The sequence below is a fragment of the Cetorhinus maximus genome, chromosome 1 (assembly GCF_964194155.1).
Source record: "Cetorhinus maximus chromosome 1, sCetMax3.hap1.1, whole genome shotgun sequence".
Classification (NCBI taxonomy): domain Eukaryota; kingdom Metazoa; phylum Chordata; class Chondrichthyes; order Lamniformes; family Cetorhinidae; genus Cetorhinus; species Cetorhinus maximus.
Window position 1 is genome coordinate 226,942,090 of NC_135879.1, and position 6,366 is coordinate 226,948,455.

Genomic DNA, 6,366 nt, shown 5'->3' on the forward strand with positions numbered 1-6,366 from the left:
ATGTCTCTGTGGTAGCAACAATATCATATTCCCATGTGTTAATCAACGCCCTCAATTCATCTGCCTCACTTGTGAGGCTCCTTGTGTCAAAATAGTTGCAACCCAGCCTTGCATTATTCCCTTGTGCCTTAACAGGTCTATATTTGCTTTGCCTTCCAGACTGACTTAGTTTCTCTTCTATATTTGACTGTGCATCACCCCCTACTGTACCTCCACTCTGTATCCCATCCCCCTGCCAAATTAGTTTAAACCCCTTCCCCTGACCTCCACCACCCGCACCCACCCCCCACCCCCCAACCCCACCAACAGCACTAGTGAACCTCCCCGCAAGGATGTTGGTCCCATTCCGGTTCAGTGCAACTGTCCGACTTCTACAGGCCCCACCTTCACCAGAAACAGACCCAGTGATCCAGGAAACTAATGCCATCCCTCCCGCACCATCTCTTCAGCCACGCATTCATCCTCTCTATCTTCCTATTCCTATACTCACTAGCATGTGGTACATGGAGTGATCCAGAGATTATAACCTTTGAAGTCCTGCTTTTCAATCTGTAACCTCGCTCCCTAAATTCTTGTTGCAGGACCTCAACCCTCTTTCTACCTATGTCATTGGTACCAATGTGAACCACAACCTCTGACTGTTTGCCCTCCCTCTTCAGAATGTCCTGCTGCCATTTTGTGACATCCTTGACCCTGGCACCAGGGAGGCAACACATCATCCTGGAGTCACGTCTATAGCCACAGAAAGACCTGTCTGTGCCCCTCACTTGAGTCTCCTATGACTATTGCTCTTGCACTTTAACTCCTCCCCCCCTGTGCAGCTGAGCCTCCCACAGCGCTGTGAACTTGGCTCTGGCTGCACTCTCCAGATGAACCTTCACCCTCACCTTTTTCCAACACAGAAAAACGGTTCTTGAGTGAGATGCACTCTGGGGCTTTCCTGACTACTTGCCTGCCTCTCTTCTCCTGAATGGTGTTCACCCATTCCCTCTCTGACTGCACTTCCTTAAGCTGCGGACTGACCACACCTAATATCCACATAGCCCTCAGCCTCCCGGATGCTCCGCTGTGCCTCCAGCTGACGCTGAAGCTCCGAAATCCGTTGCTCAAACTGGTCAAGCCGGTGACATTTCCTGCACTTGTGGTCATCCAGACTGCAAGGAGTGTCTAAGATTTCCCACATGCTGCAGACCGTACAACACACAGGACTGAGCACCCTTGCCATACTTTTTTTTTGTTTTTAATTAAGACTATTTCCTCAAATTTAAGCCAAGTAGAAAACTATTTAGTTTTTCTTAAAAAAACAAATGCTGAGATTCTTAGCTTCTGTATGTTGCTTTAAAGTGGAAAAATAACAACGTACCCACTACCGACCAATCAGCTCTCTCCCTTGTCCTGACGTTAGTCCTTTCGCATTCCAGCGCCGCCAAGTGTCTGGTTGAGAATCAGCACCCTCACAGGTAAACTCCGGTCCACTCTTTATATAGCCGTTCCGCTACCTCGCAGGTAAACTCCACTCCCCTCATTATACAGCCGCTCCGCTCCCTCACAGGTAAACCTCACTCCCCTCTTTATATAGCCATTTCACTCCCTCGCAGGTAAACTCCACTCTCCTCTTTATATAGCTGCTCCACTCCCTCACAGGTAAACTCCCGCTCTTTATACAGCTGCTCCACCCCTGCTCTTTATAAGGCTGCTCCTCTCCCGCTCCGTTCTGGTCACCACATTACAGGAAGTACATACTTTCTCTGGAGAAAGTGCAGAAGAGATTTACAAGAATGTTGCCAGGGCTTGAAAATTTCAGCTATGAGGAGAGATTGGATGGGCTGGGGTTGTTTTCCTTAGAACTGAGGAGGCTGAGGGATGACCTAATTGAGATGTACAAAATTACGAGGGACCTAGATAGGTATACAGGAAAGACTTGTTTCCCCCAGCTGAGGGGTCAATACCAGGGGGCATAGATTTAAGGTGATTGATAGAAGGTATAGAGGGGACATGAGGGAAAGCTTTTTCACCCAGAGTGTAGTGGGTGTCTGGAATTCACTGCCTAAGTTGGTGGTTGAGGCTGAAATGCTCAACTCATTTAAAAGGTTCCTGAAGCTGCATCTGAAGTGCTGGAACCTGCAAGGCTACGGACCAGGTGTTGGAAAGTGAGATTAAAATGAGCAGCTAGTTTTTTTTTTTCACTTTTTTGGCCGGCGCAGACACGATAGATTGAATGGCCTCTTTCTGCATCATAACTTTTCTATGATTCTGTGGTTCCAGCTGATCAGGGAAAATTGGATATGGTCAGTAATCAGGCTGGGGATTGTGATGCATGATTAACTTACGCCTGTTTATAGTGTGGCGGGCAGCACAAGAACTTCCTGCTAATTTAAATGCATGGCAGCCCAGCTGAGTGGCTGCACACCTCAGCAAGGGGTCCAATGCATTTGAGGGTAGCACCACTTAAAGCTAACTTGCACTCCTTACCAGCCGGAACACAGCTCTTAAATGCAAGGTGCTTTCTGGCCACAGCAGGTACTTGAAGTGGGTAATGAGCGAAAGTGGCACAACAGACCAGAGATGGGGGAGCCCAGCACATTAATGCAAAAGATAAAGCTGAAGCCTTTGCCGCAATCTTCAGGCAGAAGTGCTGAGTGGATGATCCACCTTGGCCCCCTCCGGAGGTCCCCAGCATCACAGGTGTCAGTCTTCAGCCAAGTCGATTCACTCCACGTGATAGCAAGAAACAGCTGAAGGCACTGGATACCGCAAAGGCTAAGGCCCTGACAATATTCTGGCAATAGTACTGAAGACTTGTGCTACAGAAGTTGCTGCGCGCCCTAGCCAAACTGTTCCATACAGCTACAACACTGATATCTACCTGGCTATGTGGAAAATTGCCCAGGTATGTCCTGTACACAAAAAGCTGGACAAATCCAAGCTGGCCAATTACCAGCCCCATCAGTCTATTCTCCATCATCGGTAAAGTGATGGAAGGGGGTTTTTGCAATTTGTTTACTGGATGTGGGCTTCGCTGGCAGAGCCAGCATTTATTTCCCATCCTTGATTGCCCTTGGGAAGGTGATGGTGAGCCGCCTTCTTGAACCACTGCAGCCCATGTGGTGTAGGTACACCCACAGTGCTGTTAGGAAGGGAGTTCCAGGATCTTGACCCAGTGACAATGAAGGAATGGTGATATATATCCGAGGTAGGATGGTGAGTGACTTGGAGGGGAACTTCCAGATGGCAGTGTCCCACGTGTCTGCTGCCCTTGTCCTTCCAGATGGTACCGGTCGTGGGTTTGGAAGGTGCTGCCTAAGGAGCATTGGTGAGTTTTTTCAGTGCACCTTGTAGATGGTACACACTTCTGCCACTGTTCGTCGGTGGTGAAGGGAGTGAATGTTTGTCAATGTGGTGCCAATCAAGCGGGCTGCTTTCTCCTGGATGGTGTCAAGCTTCTTGAGTGTTGTTGGGGCTGCACTCATCCAGGCAAGCGGGGAGTATTCCGTCACACTCCTGACTTGTGCCTTGTAGATGGTGGACAGGCTTTGGGGCGTCAAGGGGTGATGGTTGGATCCTCTCTTGTTGGAGATGGCCATTGCCTGGTACTTGTGTGGCGCGAATGTTACTTGCCACTTGTCAGCCCAAGCCTGGATATTGTCCAGGTCTTGCTGCGTTTGGACATGGACTGCTTCAGTATTTGAGGAGTCAGGAATGGTGCTGAACATTGCGCAATCATCAGTAAACATCCCCACTTCTAAACCTTAAGATGGAAGGAAGGTCTTTGATGACGCAGATGTATGTGGTTGGGCCTAGGGCGCTAGCCTGAGGAACTATTCCAGTGATGTCCTGAAGTTGAGATGATTGATCTCTGACAACCACAATGAAGGAACCTGCTGCCTTGATGTCAACGGCAGTCACTCTCACATCGCCTCTGGAGTTCAGGTCTTTTGTCCATGTTAGAACCAAGTTTGTAATGATGTCAGGAGCTGAGTGGCCCTGGTGGAACCCCGACTAAGCATCAGTGAACAGGTTGTTCCTAAGCAAGTGTCGTTTGATAGCACTGTTGATGAGCATCATAACATCAGAAGAGGGGATGTTTGCTGATGATTACACAAGGTTCAGCACCATTCACAACTTCTCAGTTACTGAAGACGTCCATGTCCAAATGCAGCAAGACTGGACAATATCCAGGCTTGGGCTGACAAGTGGCAAGTAACATTCATGCCATACAAGTGCCAGGCAATGACCATCTCCAGTAAGGCCATCTCCAACTATCGCCCCTTGACATTCAATGGCATTACCACTGCTGAAACCCCCATTATCAATATCCTGGGGGTTACCATTTACTAGAAACTGAACTGGACTAGCCACATAAATACTGTGGCTGCAAGAGCAGGTCAGAGGCTAGGAATCCTGACTCCTAACTCCCCAAAGCCTGTCCACCATCTACAATGCACAAGTCAGGAGTTTGATGGAATACTCTCCACTTGCCTGGATGAGTGCAGCTCCAACAACGCTCAAGAAGCTTGAGACCATCCACAACAAAGCAACCCGCCTGATTGGCACCCGATCTGCAAACATACACTCCCTCCACCATCGATGCAAAGTGGTAGCAGTGTGCGCCATCTAACATGATGCACCATCTAACATGATGCACTGCAGGATCTCACCAAGGCTCCTTAGACAGCACCTTCCCACACATGACCACTCCCATCTAGAAGGTCAAGGGCAGCAGTCCTTGACTGCCACCACCTGGAAGTTCCCCTCCAAGCCACTCAACATCCTGGCTTGGAAAAATACCTCCGTTCCTTCACTGGTGCTGGGTCAAAATCCTGGAACTCCCTTCCTAACAGCAGTTTAAGAAGTCAGCTCAACATCAATTAGGGATGGGCAATAAATACTGGCCTAGCCATCGATGCCTACATCCCATAAATGAATTTTTAAAAACATGCTTGTCCAATGCAGCCTTGGTGCAGGAGGTGGTCAGGAGAAGAGGGATCCTCTTCCTTCAGGGGCCTAGATGCTCTCCAGACAGACATTACAAAAGCAGTGGAGAGCAAATAGCCTTAGCGGTCACTGACAGTAGACTAGCTCGGAGAAGCTGGATGCAATGTCACAAAAGTTCAATCATCTCACACAGGGATCGAAATCAGTAAATGCATCTACAAATGCTAGATCCTTACAAATAAACCCAGACTACTCCATTCATCACTCCCCCTTCCCTCACCTACCAGCAATCCCCATCAACTACAACTCATCCCTAACATTCAGAATTTCACGGTTAGCAATGCTGGAAGCCTCACACCCACATCTTACAGCTGTGTATACACTGCCAGCTATTCAGTTGTGACAGACACATCAGGCAGACACATTGCCCTACATTCACTGACATGATTCCCTCTCTCTTGCAGGCACAGTTGCCGATAATTGGAGGCATCTGCATTTAACTATTGGTGTCCTCTCAACCCCTTGGAGGAGACAGTGTGGCAGTAATTGGTGAGACTGTGATCAGCAGCAGGAATATAGAGCATTGTGGAATGTTTCTACCTAATTCTCCTTCTCACATCCCACTTCACCCTCTTCCCACAATCTCTCCTGATTTGTAAGCTGCAGGTGGTAACCATCGACCTTTTGCTTTCCTCATCCCAACCCTACCCTTATACCTCTCTCCCTTTAGATACCCAAGAACTGTCACCTGGTCAAGAACTTATGCAGGAGAATGAAGTCCAAAAGGAACGAGAGTCTGGTGAAGAGGAGGCACCATCTGTTGATCTCACACTTGCAGATACTGGTACTGTGCATACTTTAGAAGGTAGCTGTTGAGACAGGATCTGCCTCTGGTGAGTCACCGGACACAAGAGGCCTGCAGCCAGGGCTTCATGAAGCTTTTGGTCACCTTCCCTAATATCTTCTAATTTAGCTTAGCATTCAATTTTATTTGTGAAAAGCCTGGCACATTTTCCTACATGAAAGGTGCAATATAAACACAAGTTGCCTTTGTTGTTGTTCTTACCTGCTTATAGTTTTCTTACCAAGCAAACCATAACAGCACCAGTTGAGTGTAATATGAGTGGCTGTGTTTGGAAGCTACACAGTAATACCCCTGTACCCAACCAAGTTAACAACCTGAAGGGATTGACTTTGGAATGCAGAGCTGGCAGCTTTGACCATTTTTTCAAACTCAATTGCTATGATTTTCTGTTTGGAAATGTTACATTTTCCAGTTTATCTCTCTCTCTTTTTCTCTCTCTCTCTCTCTCTCTCAGATTCTGTAAACACATGAAAAACTGCAACTTGTTTTAAGCCACATTTAGTTACAACTTAAACGCCCTTAATTTTCATCGAGAGACCTAGCGCGTTGGTCATTGTTATGAACAA

The 6,366-nt window shown here is 47.8% G+C and overlaps 1 long non-coding RNA gene across 2 annotated transcripts in view; it reads left to right on the forward strand.

Annotated features, from left to right (window-relative positions):
* LOC144692012 (uncharacterized) overlaps positions 1–5,973 on the forward strand; it is a 223,137-nt gene extending 217,164 nt beyond the window's left edge. The window contains exons 3-4 of one of the 2 annotated variants that reach the window (XR_013579270.1): positions 5,400–5,484; positions 5,666–5,973. This is a non-coding gene — a long non-coding RNA (uncharacterized LOC144692012). The remainder of the gene's footprint in view (positions 1–5,399; positions 5,485–5,665) is intronic. The other variant, XR_013579253.1, reaches the window with a different exon arrangement.
* The last annotated feature ends 393 nt before the right edge of the window (positions 5,974–6,366 follow it).